The sequence below is a fragment of the Carcharhinus amblyrhynchos genome, chromosome 15 (assembly GCF_965287045.1).
Source record: "Carcharhinus amblyrhynchos chromosome 15, sCarAmb.v2.hapA, whole genome shotgun sequence".
Lineage (NCBI taxonomy): Eukaryota > Metazoa > Chordata > Chondrichthyes > Carcharhiniformes > Carcharhinidae > Carcharhinus > Carcharhinus amblyrhynchos.
The window spans coordinates 10,508,940-10,527,456 of NC_137338.1; positions in this window are offsets into that span (position 1 = coordinate 10,508,940).

The following is an 18,517-nucleotide window of genomic DNA, read 5'->3' on the forward strand; positions in this document are numbered from 1 at the left end:
TCCATGCTGTAAACCTCTATGACTCTACATGGGGGAGAAGAAAAGGAGAGGGTGCAGAATATAGTGTTACAGTCATAACTGGAGTGCAGAGAAAGATCAAATTAGGATATGGTAGGTCCATTCAAATGTTTGATGGCAGCAGGAAAGAGGCTGAACTTGTGTCGGTTGGTACGTGATCTCAGACTTTTGTATCTTTCTCCCGACAGATGAAGGTGGAAGAGAGAATGTCCAGGGTGCATGGGAATCCTTGATTATGCTGGCCGCTTTTCTGAGGCAGCAGGAAGTGTAGACGGATTCAATGGATGGGAGGTCGATTTGTGTGAGGGACTGGGTTATATTCACAACTCTTTGCGTGGTCATTGTTGGAATGTAAGAAACCTATTAGCCAATGTAAGTATAACTAGTTCCCACTAACAGCCTTGTGACAATGAGCAGACAAGCTGCATTCTGTGATCAATATTGGCCAGATACTGGGGAGAGCTTCCCTGCTCTGTAATAAGTGTGTTAGATGTCCTGAAGATACATACGCGTAAATATAAGCTGCCTTTTTCTTAGCAAAAGGACTGCAAATGTTGGACTTTGGCAGCTGAAAAGATATGATAATAATTCAGGCAACCACCCTTTAACATAACTTTTCAGCTTTTCCCATTCCAGCTGTGAACAAATCTATAGTGAGTACTTCCCCCATTCTGCCTCCCCCCCCTCCCCTGCTTGAATGTGCCACCGCATACGTATAATTACAAAGGCTTCAGAGGTGTATTATACAAACAGGTCTCTGCCTGAGATTTCCCTTTGTTGACAGCTTTATTCTTATTATGAGGGCCTGATCTGATTTATAACTTATTTTGGTCTCGCCACCTGTCCACCTGCTTCAACCAGATAATAAAATCAAAGGGTGACAGGTGAAGGTGTGATTGAAACAGCCTCCATGTCTCCCTGCACCTACCTGTTTGATGTCAGTGTGCCTGGGAATCAACAGCTCAACGGAAAGAAACTACTTTGAAGCCCTGTTCCACTAACGGAACCTGAACGAGTTGGCTTAATGGTAAGGTGTATGCTATTATTATCCTGGGTGTAGCAAAGAAACTGAGCCAAGTGGAGGACATTTGTTCTCCGGTTTGATAGATACAACCCCAGACAATGTAAAAGTTTAAATTTACTGAGACGGAAAATAGATGCCATTTAAACTTGACCCATAATTGATCAGTTAGCTGTGGGAGAACTTGGTAAAGTAACCCAGGTACAATTTTGGGGGCCCCAACGCAGTATAAAATGCTGTTCAAGGGGGCCATAAAATTCCGCTCTGATCTCTTGAATGTAAATTACTTTTAAGTGCATGCGCACGGTGGCACAATGGTTAGTACTTCTGCCTCACGGCACCAGGGACCCAGGTTCAATTCCCGGTTTGGGTCACTGTCTATGTGGAATTTGTATGTTCTCCTGTGCCTGTGTGGGTTTCCTCTGGGTGCTCTGGTTTCCTTCCACAATCCAAAGACTTGCTTGTTCAGTGCATTGGCCATGCTAAATTCTCCCTCGCTGTACCTGAACAGGCGTTGGAGTGTGATGACTAGGGGATTTTCAGGCACTTCATCACAATGTTAACCTAAGCCTACTTGTGACTAATAAATAAACTTTATCAGGATTATTTAGAGGAATCTTATTGTTTCACTTCTGCACCACACTCTCCCTTGGGAGGGCCAATCTGTTTTCAAATATTGGAATTCCCACAATGGAATGCAAGTTGTGTTGTTTGCTTCTGATTAGTCATCCCACCATCTGCCACACTCACCTCCAGCGGGTTTGGGGAATTACTTATGGTAGTTTTAAGATTTTGATGAAATCTCTGTGTCAATCTTTTCACCCAAGAGAGAGCCCATACAGGCTGGGTAAATTGTAACATGGAAGTCCTGAATTCCTGGCCCTGCTGGAGCCTGACTCATCGAGGAATAAGGGCAGTGGGGGGACTAATAAACAAGGATAAAGGGGATATGGGGAACAGCTGAGGAAGTGGATTTGAGAGCAGGGAGAGATGAACCATGATCTGATTGAATGGCAGAGCAGGCCCAAAGGACTGGATTTGCCTCCTTCTGTTCCTAATTCCTATGTCCCCATGACGGTTGGGAGATCTGCTTCTGGTGAGATGCTAGAAACACATACTGGTTGGTAAGAAGAGATGACTCATAGAATTATAGAAGCCCTACAGTGCAGAAGCAGGCCATTCAGCCCATCGAGTCTGCACTGACAACAACCCCGCCTAGGCCCTATCCCCATACCTACATATTTACATGTCTAGTGGTAGGGATGCTGTCTTTAGTCATTAGACAGAAGGTTACCTCCTGACTGATGTCTCTCTCTGTTACAGGAGAAACCTCTTCAGTGCAAGCTGCAGCATAAGTCATGCAGCAACCTCCCCCTTTCTGAGGAGGAACCCTCAGAAGGTGCAGTGTCCCATCCTCTCTCCACATCTAGCCCCATCACAGGTTCTGGCACTTCAGCAGGGTTAGCACACTGGATAGGGGGTCACTCACAGACTGGTGAAGGCCTCTCAAATTGCCACGTGCTATTTCAAGAAAGTGTGCTGGAGCCGGCTGGAGGTGTGTCCGGCATGTTCCACAGACTGATTCCCAGTGGGATGATGATCCCCTTGAGTTGCTCACAAGGCGGCAGATGCTGGAGATTCAGTGCAAGATTCAGGAAGATTTTCTGGGTACACCGTAAGGGTTGTGTACGCTGGCTCAGACTGTGGAAATGTCTATCCAGGCCATAAGAACTGTGATCACCCACCTTTTGGAATGACGAGCTTCTTCCATGGATACACTGATGACAATCCTTGAGGAAAAAAATGAATGCGTTGCAATTGTCAGGATGTGCTCTGACCTGCATCCCATAATCCTGTCTCCACCTGGAAGTTCCTCTCATGGCACTTCTAATGGAAGCAGAATCTTTATCATCCATCGGCCATTGACATAGGCCTTGAACACTGAATACATGTATATGCCTCAACAAAGTCTCCAGAAGTAGCCAGCTACTCAAGGCCACAGCTTCAGAAGGAGTGCTGCCAAAGTTGTCCAGGACAAGGGGGGTGGCAGATCAAACAGCTCTCTCCAGTGCAGCTATAACTGATAGGGACAACACTGCACCAGAACATACATAAACATATCAGTAAATACCCACAATAGTCACAGATAGGGGCACATGAGTGAAGTCATTATTAATTGATGCTGTGTCATAGTCATAGAGGTTTACAGCATGGAAACAGGCCCAACTTGTCCATGCTACCCTTTTTGTTAACCACTAAGCTTGTCCCAAATGCCTGCATTTGGCCCATATCCCTCTATACCCATCTTACCCATGTAACCGTCTAAATGCTTTTTAAAGACAAAATTGTACCCGCCTCTACCACTACCTCTGACAGCTCATTCCAGACCCTTACCACCCTCTGTGTGAAAAAATTGCCCCTCTGAACCCTTTTGTATTTCTCCCTTTCACCTTAAATCTTTGCCTCTAGTTTTAGACTCCCCTACCTTTGGGGAAAAAAATGTTGACTATCTAGCTGACTTATACCTCTTATTATTTTATAGACTTCAATAAGATCACCCCTAAGCCTCCTATGCTCAAGAGAAAAATAAGTCCCAGTCTATCCAGCCTCTCCTTATAATTCAAATCATCCTTGAAAGCTTTTGAATAAACACCAAGTTGCCATTCCCTCCTGCTGAGGCTCTTATTGATTGCTGTGGCTGTGTGACTGAACATAGAACATAGAACATAGAACATTACAGCGCAGAACAGGCCCTTCGGCCCACGATGTTGCGCCAACCAGTTTTTTAAAAAAAAACACTGACCCACTAATCTAAACCAATCCCTTTTCGTCCATAAACCTATCCACGGATCTCTTAAACGCCCCCAAACTAGGCGCATTTACAACTGCAGCAGGCAGGGCATTCCAATCCCTCACCACCCTCTGGGTAAAGAACCAACCCCTGACATCCGTCCTATAACTACCCCCCCCTTAATTTAAAGCCATGCCCCCTCGTGCTAGCTTTCTCCATCAGAGGAAAAAGGCTATCACTATCCACCCTATCTAAACCTCTAATCATCTTATACGTTTCAATAAGATCCCCTCTTAGCCTCCTTCTTTCCAGCGAAAACAACCCCAAATCCCTCAGTCTCTCCTCATAGGACCTCCCCTCCATACCAGGCAACATCCTGGTAAACCTCCTCTGCACCCTCTCCAAAGCCTCCACGTCCTTCCTGTAATGTGGGGACCAGAACTGCACACAATACTCCAAGTGCGGCCGCACCAGAGTTGTGTACAGTTGCAACATGACGCTGCGACTCCTAAATTCAATCCCCCTACCAATAAACGCCAAGACACCGTATGCCTTCTTAACAACCTTATCTACTTGATTCCCAACTTTCAGGGATCTATGTACACATACACCTAGATCCCTCTGCTCCTCCACACTATTCAAAGTCCTCCCATTAGCCCTATACTCAACACATCTGTTACTCCTACCAAAATGAATTACCTCACACTTCTCCGCATTAAACTCCATCCGCCACCTCGCAGCCCAGCTCTGCAACCTGTCTAAGTCACCCTGCAAACTATGACACCCTTCCTCACAATCTACCACACCTCCGACTTTGGTGTCATCAGCAAACTTACTAATCCACCCAACTATACCCTCATCCAGATCATTAATAAAAATTACAAACGGCAGTGGCCCCAAAACAGATCCCTGAGGCACACCACTCGTAACCGAACTCCATGACGAATATTTACCATCAACCACCACCCTCTGTCTCCTATCTGCTAGCCAATTCCTGATCCAAGTACCTAGATTACCCCCAATCCCATACATCTGCATTTTCTGCAGAAGCCTACCATGGTGAACCTTATCAAACGCCTTACTAAAATCCATATATACCACGTCAACTGCCTTACCCCTATCCACCTCTTTGGTCACTTTCTCAAAGAAGATTGAGGGAAGAAATTAAAGGCTGAGGGGGAACAGAAGCAATCATGTCCTCATGTGGGATAACGGAGAATCTTTAGATATAATGGGTGCAGAATTCTCTCATTGTAACTGTGGACACAAAGGGTGAAATTTCACTAAGTGCTTCCTGTATCTGTGGAAAGAAGCTCAAAGAAAGTTTTGCCGTATTACGGTATCCCTGATATCACAGCTATCTCCTTGATTATGGCCAGGACTATCTGCAGGAGCATTGCTATGGATATTCAACTCATTATCACCAACATCCTCAGCTATTCAACCTCCATTTGGCTGGTCTTGATTGCCCTGTGTATCTCCTCTTCATATGGCCATGTTATGGAGTGCACAGCAAACCTCAATTATCAAGATCACAATGCAACCCCAGATCTGTCCAGGCAAAGCATCTTTAGGAATCTAATGGTTGCTCCTGATGTCCACAGTGCTGGCATGGCCCCTATGTTACATAAAATCCTTACAGTGCAGAAGGAGTCCATTCGGTCTATTGAGTCTGCACCGAACACAATCTCACCCAGCTCCTATCCCCATAGCTCCATCTATTTACCCTGCTATCATAAGAACATAAGAACATAAGAAATAGGAGCAGGAGTAGGCCATCTAGCCCTTCGAGCCTGCCCCGCCATTCAATAAGATCATGGCTGATCTGAAGTGGATCAGTTCCACTTTCCCGCTTAGCTAATTAACCTAACCTGTACCTACTCTCTGCACTAGGTTTAGGCAATCTCATAGGTATCATTATCCTTCTTTTGAATGGATATCCCTTATCAGCCAACAATTATTCCTCCAGTGAATCCAGGCTGGTGAAACGTTTGGAATCTGAGAGTTAGTTGGAATAAAAATATATCATGACTGCTGCCAGAGTAGCTGGGAGACACCTGCATGACCCGCCGGTTATGGTCATACACCAGCTGTACATTGTTGGGTGGGTGCCCTTTCTGTTAAAGAAGGTGCATGGTGGCCCAGCCATGACGGTTGCATGTGTGCAGTCACTGCACTCTGGGGAAACCTGCAGAGGCTACAGATCCATGAGATCTATCCATTCAGCTTTGGACATCCTCTGTGAAGGTAAAGTAACTCCCAGCCCTTTGGGAGGCTGCATGTGAGAACAGCTTGATGCGATGGTATGCAGCAGGCTGCATTACCCCACTAAGTTCTCCATAGGATGCCTAGAATGAGCCTGACGGGAAGGGGGGGGAGTCCAGTGACGACATCACCTTCGATGTGACAGGCATCAAGTAGCCCAAAAGGAGGGTGGCTGAGATCTCCCCTGCAAACAACTCACAGGGTGCCACAGTCATTACTCAAAGACTCGCTCTTCCTCTGTGCTGATTCTCACTCAGTTGCAGGTCGCTAAATCACTGCCAGCATCCCCTTGGGGCTACGGGGAGAGGTTCTATGTCAGACCTTGCAAACCTGAATAGCCTCCTGTAGTGATTATATAATGCTATGACAGTGCTGCCAAAACAAATACAAATCTTTCATATTTCATGTATTTATTTTACTTTTGACTTACCACCATTCATCTTAAATAAGCAGAACAGAGCTATGAAGGTAGATGAATGGTATACCTCTTGTCTGACCAAAGGTAGTTTTTTAAAAGCAACTTTAGTATACAGATACACCTACAATTGAATATTGCCACTCCACACAGTGAATGATAAATGGTACAAGTGTATAATGTTTTAGTGTCTCTCTGTACTCATTGAATTTGCTGTTGCTTTATAAATGGTTAACAAAGGGAAACTGTTAGTTGTACAATAGGTAAAGTTGTCCTGGGCAGTCACAGCCAGATCTTATTACTGCTCTTACTTCAAAGACACCCATTGATCCCAACTGACAGTGATTACAGGGTCAATGTTTTCACATTACTTTGACCCAAGGAGATTGGCCTCAAAGCCCAGATGTTAAGTGGTGGTGAGTTAAGCCAGAGGACTCTAATTCTCCCTGCTCAATCATTTTCACTAATGGTGTGGAGGGACTGCAAGTCTTTCGTTGCTGCTGCTCTGAAGATTAGTTGCAGCCTGAAAGTTGAAAAGAAAGATAGCTTTTTGTTTCTTAAGATCTCGTTAAATATTACATTACACAATGATCTAAATGGACCATCACCTGAATTTGAGGCAATTGAGATAATTTGACATTAGGTACTAATAAAAAGAAGTGATACTGAATCACGCTCCTGTTATATTCTCGACTCTAAATGGAGCCCAAAGTAATTGCATAACCTTGATTCAAAATATCACCACAATAAGGAAAGAAGAAATAACTAGCCCAGAACATTTCACATCTGCAGCATGTTGCAAAGCTGCATCACAGCATTTAACTTCCTTTTGTAATACAGGGTCTGTTCTTTATGCAATTGTAGTCACCACTTTGTACCCAGATCTAAGTAACAATAGCTCCACTATTTTGAGCATATTGGTCGAGGAATAAATGTAAGATTAGGGCAGTGAAAATAAAGATGGAGAATTCTTCTCTTGTTCAAACAGTGCCATAGGTAATTTCACATTTATTGTAAGGGACGTGGACAGAGTGGATAAGGAGCAGCTGTTCCCCTTAGTTGAAGGGGAAGTCACGAGGGACATAGGTTCAAGGTGAAGGGCAGGAGGTTTAGGGGCGGAATGTGAGGAAAAGATTTTTATCCAGAGAGTGGTGACGTCTGGACTGCGTTGCCTGGGAGGGAAGTAGAGGTGGGGTTGCTTCATGTTCCTTAGAAGTTACCTGGATGAACACTTGATACATCATAACATTCAGGGTTATGGGCCAAAAGCTGGCTGATGGGATTAGGTGGAAATTCAGGCTTTTCTCGTGTGTTGGTGCAGACATGATGGGCTTAAAAGCCTGTTCTGTACTATATGATTCTATGGCTGGAATTTTAGCACCTTGCCCACCATGGGAATCAGAGTGGGCAAGGGCAAAACATGGCAAGGTCCATTAACCTAGGGTGGGATTTTTCAGTTTTGAGACAAGTAAGGCTGTAAGATCCTGCCCAATGATTCTATTAGACAAGCAGACAAAACTTTAGTTTGAATTCTTATCCATTCGTGCCACGTTCCCACTGCAGTGAGGTTGGAGAATTTGGCGGCCAGACAAATCTCCATTCACTGCTGCGGGATGGGAAAAATCCCACCATGTGAACAGTGGTAAGATTCCCGTTTCCAGCAGTGCAGCATTGCATTGTTACTGGATCCAAGTATCAGGCTACGTTGTGTGCTCAAGGTTCAGAATGGGACAAGAGTGAGTGCCACTGAGTTGAGATGGAGTAGTACTTGGAGAATCAAATCACATTGCCAGGGACACAGAGGCCATACGACACACATAAGCCATAGGACACACCATCCTAAGCAATGGATTTGCCTCAACAGATTCAGATATGAAAGCACGATGGAAGAATCAGTGGTTAATGAAATTTAAGCTTTGGCTTTGCAGGCAGGCAATAAATCAGGTGACCAGTTTCCACAAGGATCTTCCGTGTAACACTATCAGTGGAAGCCATAATCTTGTTATCTTGTAATTGAGTTTGTGTCTATAAATGTCCTGTTTGTGAACCGACTCTTCAGTCATCTGATGAAGGGGCAATGCTCCGAAAGCTCCTACTACCAAATAAACCTGTTGAACTCTAACCTGGTGTTGTGAGACTACTTACTGTGACTACCAGTGGGAGAGAATGTCTCTACTGCTCTCAATATTTATCCTTCCAGAGACTTCTTGAGGAGATACCTGAAGACATACTTCAACCGATGCCAAGATGTCCACCCTTCATTGCTAACCACCAGCAAAGTTAAAGCCTTTCCAAATCAGTGCCTTTCCTAAGGTATAGGCATCACTAATGGTAGGCAGATTCTCATCCATATGTCTACCACCAACCCAGTACAGACCAAAACAAAAGGTGTTATTATTCCACAAACGTATAAGGGATATTAAATGTCCATTTATTTTAAATAAGTTCAGGTCTTTACTAAAATAGGCAGTCTAATAAAGGCCAATAATAATGCAATGGCATTTTCAATTCTTTGGCATGTCAGGCCACTCAGATGTGGCCTCGCTTAATGGAGTCAAATCACTGACTCTACATTTCCCAGCTAGAAGCCAGACTCGGAGGATGTTCCTGATTGTGGGAGAATCCAGAACAAGGGGCCACAGTCTGAGGATTCGGGGTAGACCATTTAGGACGGAGGTGAGACATTTCTTCACCTAAAGAGTGGTGAGCCTGTGGAGTTCATTACCACAGGGAGTAGTTGATGCCAAAACATTGAATGTATTCAAGAGGCGGCTGGATATCACACTAGGAGCGAATGGGATGAAAGGTTATGGAGAGAAAGCAGGATTAGGCTATTGAGTTGGACAATCAACCATGATCATAATGAGTGGCAGAGTAGGCTCGAGGGGCCAAATGGCCTCCTCCTGCTCCTATCCTCTATGTTTCAATGAGAGCATAGCTGGTGAATCCATACTGTATTGTGGTCCTGTCTCCAACCTGCATTCCCTTCAAGTATTCCTTCCCATTGGGAGTGTCAGATCATTGGGTTGACCCTCAGATGTGTTGTAAGTCCAAAATCTTGTTTGAATATAAATCACAAGCTCAATCCAAAGATCACACATCTTTGATAAGAATGATCATGATGGCATTTTATTCAAGAAGCATAAAGGCTGAAGTGCAGTGTGGCTTATATCAAAAGTTTGATCAGACAGATTCTCTGATCAAAACATGGAAACGTGACTTTTGGGTAATAGTAAAAATAGAAAAACAAATTCAGCATGTAACAATGGAGTGGTGGGCAGGGTGCAGAAATGTTTTAGTCCTACATTGCAAGCAGTGAATTACATATAGATTGAAGCATTTCATTGAGGATCTGATCAGGGAACGAATAGGGCTATATTTTGTATCTTTCCATCCTATATCTTAAGGGGATGAAGTTAGTTGAATCTTTGAGTTGCGTTGATTGCTCTGGCTATGGAGGAGGTGGTTACTACTTCTGAGACAGTGTAGATGATATATGAGATTTTCCAAACGTGGTACAAATATTGACTTTTCTTGCTTGTAGAGTTTTGAGCTTTGTGATATGGAGGGGTGGCACAGTGGCACAGTGGTTAGCACTGTTGCCTCATAGTGCCAGGGACCTGGGTTCAATTCCTGGCTTGGGTCACTGTGATCTCTGAAGCCAGAGTGCCACTGGGCACACCGTATTCCATCAAGGGATAGTTAGTCAGTGTAGATTAAGGACAGGAAATCTGAAAGGGATGAAGAAAATGAAAATCTGTTCTTCTTTTGCTTATTGTTTTTAGTTTTTTGCATATTAGTTTCTAGGTGTCCAGATCACCAACAACCTGTCCTGATGCCCCCATGCCGACAGTATAGTTAAGAAAGCCCAGCAACATCTCTACTTTCTTAGGAGACGAAGGAAATTTGGTATGTCCGCTACGACTCTCACCAACTGTTACAGATGCACCATTGAAAGCTTTCTTTCTGGTTGAATCACAGCTTGGTAAAGCTCCTGCTCTGCCCAAGACCACAAGGAACTACAAAGGATCATGAATATAGCCCAATCCATCATGCAAACCAGCTTCCCATCCATTGACTCTGTTTACACTTCCCACTGCCTTGGAAAAGCAGCCAGCATAATAAGGAACCTGGACATTTCCTCTTCCACCTTCTTCAGTTGGGAAAAGGATACAAAAGTCTGAGGTCACGTACCAACTTACTCAAGAACAGCTCCTTCCCTGCTGCTATCAGATTTTTGAGTGTATCTACCTCTATTTCTCTACACCCTAGCTATGACTGTAATACTATATTCTACACTCTTTTCCTTCACTATGAACAGTATGTTTTGTCTGTATAGCACGCAAGAAACAATACTTTTCACTGTATGTTAATACATGTGACAATAATAAATCAAATTGAAAACTTCAAGTTAGCTTGAACATATATGCCAAGGATTTTAAAGGCTTTCACCTCCAACTTTACGTCAAAGGACATGTGTTCATGTCTACTATTCACCAGATATTATATTTAGAAGCATTCAGCCGCATACTTTCCTCCTTATTCATTGAGCTTTCCACACTACTTTCCACACTATTCATTGAGCAAGTTGAGAGTTTGCTGAACCTCATTGATCCCATGTCATGGCCTTGACTCTGTGACTGTTACGTGATCCATGTATGTCTGTAGCCAGAAGAGAGATCATCATTAATGAGGGTTACAAAAATAATTACCTCAAGCCGAGTGCCATGAGGCACGCTGGTTGTTAACTGAGCAGTTTTGAATAGGCAGCCATGATACCTGACACAGTGACTGGGGAAAGTCAGAAATCAAGAATCTCAGGCGTGATTCACTTTATCAACTTCTTAACCACAAGTGTACGATTAATCCTGTCAAACACTTTTGAAGAATCTGTGGTAATAATGGTTAAGGTTGTTCCCAGCTTATCACTGTTTTTACAGTTGAAGTTTACAACATCAGCCAGACAATGGGTTATCGATCTTCCAGCCTAATGCACAAACTGATGACAGTCAGGTAGAGGATTGTCTGATAGTAACTGTTTAGTCATGAAACTGCTCTACAATGTTAGTGAAGTGATCTGTCAGGGTATGGGATCTAGTTTGCCTCAGCACTGGAACAATAATTGTTTCCATTGATACAGAACTATTCCCTCAGCAAAGGAAGCTTTCAAAACATTGGGTGAGATTCTTCAGATTCCAAGCCACGTGTTTCTAGCTAGTGGGTGATGGCACGTTGTTTGCTAGTAGTGGGATTCTCTGACCTGGCCTCTGTCAGTGAGAATTCCCATTGATGGCATCCCATGCTATCAAGAAACCTGAGGGTGGGGATGCGCTGCCAGTGGGACTAGAAAATCCCGCTGGCATGAACGGCCAAAGAATTCCAGCCATTGTGTAACAGAACATTAAAATCATAGACGAGATAAGCTTGGCTGGAACTCTATCCAGACCAGCTGACTTTCCAGATTCAATTCCCAGAAGCTTTTGGAAGGTTTCCACAACTGCTCCAGAACCAGCTTTTGATCTTATTCTTACTAAACGTTGATCATCCAATCATTGCCCATGTCTAGTTGCCCTTGGAGGGCAGCTGAGAGTCACAAAGAGGCCAGACCAGGTAAAGACGGCAGATTTCCTTCCTTAAAGGACATTAGTGAACAAGATGGGTTTTTCCAACAATCGACATTAGTTTCATGGTGAGCAGTAGATTCTTATTTCCAGATATTTTTTCTTAAATCCATCTGCCGGGTTGTGGGATTTGAACCCGGGTCCCCAGAACATCAGTTGAGTTTCTGGATTAATAGCCTAACAATAATACCACTAGACCTCCCCATTTGGTAAATGTTGCCTCACAATAGCAATTGTCTCTATCCTTTTCCTTCCCAATCCTCCAAAAGTCCATCTTTGATGCCAATCCTCATCTTTTGCTTTCATCCCATATCCAACTTTCCTTTCTTTTCTAAAATCTTTGGATATTTTGTCCCCTCCCATATCCATTCCAGATACATTTCCAGGTTCCACATCAGAAGGCACTTTCAGAAGCGAACTTCATTTTCCATCAGATACCATCCTCTTCTTTTCAGTCCAATATCTAGTGATTCTTAAAGGTCTTAATGTTATCAATGTCCCTGCTTCAGCCACTTCCTTTGGCAGCTCATTCCACATATATACCACCCTTTGTGTAAAAATGTTACTCCTCAGGTTCCCGTTAAAAATTCTTTCTCCTCTTAACTGAAACCTCTAGTTCTTGATTCCCCAACCCTGGGAAAAAGACTCCATGCCACTCATGATCTTATATATCTCTATAAAATCACCCCTCAGTCTCCTATGCTCCAAAGAAAGAAGTCCTAGTCTATTCAATCTCTCCCTATAACTCAGTCCCTTGCGTTCTGGCAACATCCTTGTAAGTCTCCTCTGCGCTCTTTGCAATTTACTAACATATTTCCCATAGCAAGGCAACCAAAACTGAACACAATACTCCAGGTGTGGCCTCACCAACATCCTGTATAACTGCAACATAACTTCTCAACTTCTATACTCAACACCCTGACTGATGAAGGCCAGAATGCCAAAGGCGTCTTCACTGCCCTATCTACCTGTGACTCCACCTTTAGAGAATTGTGCTCCTGAACTCCAAGATCCCTCTGTCCCACGATACTTCCCAAGATCCTACCATTCACTGTGAAAGTCCTACTTTGATTTGACTTTCCAAAATGCAATGCCTCACATTTATCTGTATTGAACTGTATTTGCCATTTTTTGGCCCATCCAACCTGCCACGTAGTGGGCAGGACAGAAAATTTGGTGGACCATTTAAAGTTCAGTTGACCTTGGGTGGAAATTTCCAGTCTTGGGGCATGCATGGCTGGAAAATCCCACCCATTGTTTCAAGTCCTTATGATTCTTCTATAAGTTGATTTGGTTTAAAACAATTTACCAGCGCATCACCAACATCTATCAACAAATAGCCAATGTTACGATTCTGAGATTAGGTACTTAAACTGGTAAATTGTTGGTCATATCAGATGCACTTCGTAGATTGCCTAACGCAGCATAAACAGAAGATATATCCTTGGATGTGCAAGTTGACATCAAACTTGAAGATGTTCTCCAGATTGATTTGTAATATTGTCTGGAATTTTACCACCTTGCTTGCCACGGGAATCGGAGTGGGTGAGGGGAGGACGATGGGATGGTATGCTTTTGGGGCGAACGAGGCCATAAAATCCCACCCAGTGTGTGCAACGTAAATGCCAGCAACTACAAGAGGGAAAGATGAATGATTCTACACTCCAGAAACTGTGGAAAATCAGTATAGAAGAGATGCCCTGATTCAATTCAGCATGTCCACAAACACATGAGGCCATTTTGGTCCAACTGAAATGTGCTAGGCGGCTCCCAAAGAGTCATTTAAAAGCAGGCAGGTCATCATATCAAAATCTTTGCGAACTGATATTCTTCAACGATATGACCATAAGACATAAGAGCAGCATTAGGCCACTCGGCCCATTGAGTTTGCTCTGACATTCAATCATGGCTGATGTTTTTCTCATCCTCATACTCCCGCCTTTTCCCCATAACCCCTGATCCCCTTATTAATCTAGAATTATCTAACTCTGTCGTAAAGACACTCAGTGACCTGGCTTCCATAGTCTTCTGCGACAAAGAGTTCCACAGATTCACCACTCTCTGGCTGAAGAAATTCCTCCTCATCTCTGTTTTAAAGGATCGTTGCTTTAGTTTGAAGTTGTGCCCTCTAGTTCTAGTTTTTCTTACTAGTGGAAACACCCTCTTCACGTCCAATGACCTTTAATTCCTTCATTGCTCAAAAATCTTTGCCCTAAAAACATTGAGTGAGGTAGTCTCAACTGCTTCATTGGGCAGAGAATTCCATAGATTCACGACCGTTTAGGTGAAGAAGTTCCTCCTCAACTCAATCCGAAATCTGCTCCCGTTATTTTGAGACCATGTCCCCTAGTTCTACTTTCACCCACCAGTAGAAACAACTTCCGTGCTTCTTTCTTATCTATTCCCTTCATAATTTTATATGTTTCTATAAGATCCCCCCTCATTCTTCTAAGTTACAAATGAGTATAGCCCCAGTCTACTCAGTCTGTTCTCATTAGCAAACCCTCCCAACTCTAGAATCATCCTAGTGAATCTCCTCTGTACCCCCTCCAATGCCAGTATATCCTTTCTCAGGTAAGGAGACCAAAACTGTACACAATACGCCAGGCGTGGCTTCACTAGCATCTTGTACAGCTGCAACATAATCTCATTGTTTTTAAACTCCATTCCTCTTGCAATGAAGGACAAAATTCCCATTGCCTTCTTAATCAATCTGAGATACCAGGGTTTAGATGTATAGATGTTGTACACAAGCAGCATATTACTCAGCACCACTCCTATTATACTCTATCAGTCCTACTCCATATTTGCCCAGTCTGATTATATTCCTGCCTGAGCTATAGCTAGTTTGAGGATTCCATGAGATATGCTAATTCTGAAAAGCGCTCTGTGTTAAACGTACCTCTGAGGATATCATTCAAAAGTGAAAAGCAATGAATAAAGAACTAAACAATAAGTGGCAGCAGATGGTGAGTGGATAAGAACCAGGTGGTGTTATGGTGGTACTAGCCTCGTAATAAAAACACTGTTTATTGTGCTTTTTTGCCTTAAGAGCCTGCTACATAAAAGTCTTTAAAATGTGGATCAAAGATCAAGGTGTAGAGATCAGTTTCCGCCCCAGTGTGCCTGAGGTAGAGATTTGTTTCCACCCTGTTTATTTCTAGCTTGTGTCTCTGACGTTTTGGTTTTAAAACCATTCCATTAACCTTGGTTATAGGTCAGCCGCAGTGCACAGTACAGCAAATGATGTACCAGGGTCACATTAATGCTTGATTGAACCCAGGACAGCTGAGCCGGCACATTTTCTGTTTCCTTGATATGCCGAACTGTAATAGGAATGACTTAATCTGCCTCGTCCTGATTAAAGGCCCCTGCTGGAAGAAATATGACTTTCCCCTTATAAAAGCAGAATGTTATGTATCAGTGGTTTGTTTGGTAGCACTTGAATCTCTTAGCCCCTAAGTTTGTGGGTTCCATTCCCACTCCAGAGACCTAATTTCAACCCCCAAGTTGACAATCTAATGAAGTCTTGAGGAAGGGCTATATGGTTGGAGGTGACAGTTTTCAGTCCGGAGGAAGTGTCATAATGATATTGTCACGGGATTAGTAATCCAGAGACCTGGGGTAATGACCTGGGGTTCTGACAAAGAGTCATCCAGATTCAAAACATTGCCTCTACTCTCCACAGAAACTATAAAGTAGAAGTTTATATATTAGTGTCACAAGTAGGCTTACATTCACACTGCCATGAGGTTACTGTGAAAATTCCCTAGTTGCTGCATTCTGTTCGGGTAATCTGAGAGACAATTTAGCGTGGACAATGCACCCAATGTCTTTCAGACTGTGGGAGGAAACTGGAGCACCCGGAGGAAACGCACGCAGACACGGGGAGAATTGCAAACTCCACACAGACAATGATCCAAACTGGGAATCAAACTCGGGTCCCTGACACTGTGAAGCAACAGTGCTAGCTACTGTGCCACCATGCTGCCCCTTGTGCCATTGTGCTGGCTATCAGACCAGCTGATATTTTCCAGCTTTTGTAATGTTCTGGGTACCCGGGTTCGAATCCCAGATGGTGAAATTTGAATCCACTCAAAATTAAATCTGAAATCAAAAGTCTAGTGGTGATCATGAAACCATTGTCTTTCAAACTCATCTGGTTCCTTTTAGGGAAGGAAATCTGCTGTCTTCACCTGGTCTCACCTATACGTAACGTGTGGGCGGCACGGCGACACAATAGTTAGCACTGCTTCCTCAAAGCATCAGGGACCCAGGTTCACTTCTGGCCTCGAGTGACTGTCTGTGTGGAGTTTGCATTTACTCCCTGTGTCTATGTGGGTTTCCTCCCGATGATCCGGTTTCCTCCCACAGTCCAAAGATGTGCAGGCTAGGTGGATTGGTCATGCTAAATTGCTCTTTAATATCAGGGGGATTAACAGGAACGTATGTGAGGTTTTGGGATAGGGCCAGTGTGGGATTGTTGTCGGTGCAGGCTCGATGGACTGAATGGCCTTCTTCTACCCTGTAGGGATTCTATGATTCTATGACTCCAAATCCACAACCATGTGGTTGTCTCTTAAATGCCCTCAGGGATGGGTCTAGTTCAGTTGAAGGGCAATTAGGGATGAGCAATGAATGCTGGCCAGCCAAGTGATCTCATACCCCATAATTGAACTAAACCAATGTTGGATACTAAACCTATCTGCTGTCTCAGAGAGAAGAAAAGATCCAATCACTATTTTCATCCTTCATTCACCATTAAGAAAATCAGATTACCTGGTCGTTTGCAAATTGCTCTCTCTGAGACCTTGCTGGGTGCAAATTCACTTGTATTACTTTACTACAATGATGATACTTTGAAAATACTCCATTGTATGGAACATGCATTGGGACATTCTGAGGTTGTGAAAGCCATGATACAAATACAATCCTTTCTTTAAAAGGCACATTCACATTGAGGTCACCAGTTTCAGCACTTTGGGGGCTGCCTCCTGCTGTTCTTCTTAATGGCAACCATTCTGAAGCTGAATGTTAACTCTGTTCCTGTCTCCACAGACGCTGCCGGACCTGCTGAGTAAAGTTAAAGTTTATTTATTAGTCACAAGCAAGACTTACGTTGCAATGAAGTTACTGTGAAATTCCCCAAGTCGCCACAGTCCAGTTTGGGTCAATGCACCTAACCAGCACAGCTTTCAGAATGTGGGAGGAAATGGGAGCAACTAGAGGAAGCCCACGCAGACATGGGGAGAAGGTGCAAACTCCACACAGACAGTGACCTAAGCCAGGAATTGAACCCGGGTCCCAAGTGCTGTGAAGCAGCAGTGCGAACCGCTGTGCTACTGTGCTGCCTCAGTAGCTCCAGCACTCTTGTTCTTTTCTAACACAATATCTGCACTTTGGTTTTGTCCATCCGTTCTTCACTGGATCTTCAGACAGAAGACAATCTGGGGGTGGAATTTTTCCATCCCAGCCACATCAGGAATCGTAGTGAGCAGGACAGAAAATCTGGCGGACTGTGCAAAGGTCAGGCACGAACTTCCAATCTTGGGGCAAGCGCAACTGGAAAATCTCACCCAGAGTCTGGAAGGAAAGACAATTTAACAAAAAAAGGTTTTTTTTTTGTTCATTATCACATTGTTCTTTTGTGGGAGCATTATGTTCACCGGTGTCTAACATTGTAAATGTTATCCACTTCCTTGGTTCCCATTCCTGGCGAACATTGACCTTCCCCATATCCACCGACTTGCAACATATCCACAAAATCATAGAGGCATAGATCGCTACAGTACAGAGGGAGGCCAGTCTGCCCATCCAGTCTGGACCGACCACAATCCCACCCAGGACCTATTCCCATAACCCCACATGTTTACCCGGCTAATCCCCCTGACATTAGGGTCAATTTAGCATGGCCAATCCACCGAACTTGCATGTCATTGGCCTGTGGGAGGAAACCGGAGCACCCAGACGAAACCCACACAGTAATGAGGAGAATGTGCAAACTCCACACAGTGACCCAAGGTCAGAATTGAACACGGGTCCCTGGCGCTGTGAGGCAGCAGTGTTACCCGCTGATAGAAAAAGTTTGCAGTGCCTTCACCTGCCAATTAATTCAGCCGTTCCTTTATTTTGTTCAGAGGATGTGAGACCAGCATCGATGGCCCTTGTTCAGAGGGCAATTAAGAGTCAACCACATTGCTGTGTGTCTAAAGTCAGATGTAGGCCAGACCAGATAAGGATGGCAGATTTCCTTCCCTAAGGGACATTAGTGAACCAGATGGGTTTTTATGACAATCAGTAATGGTTTCATGGTCAGCATTACCCCCCCACTCCCCCCATGTACTGAGAGCTGTCTACAGTCATCTGATTGGCCAGCAGTTCTTGGG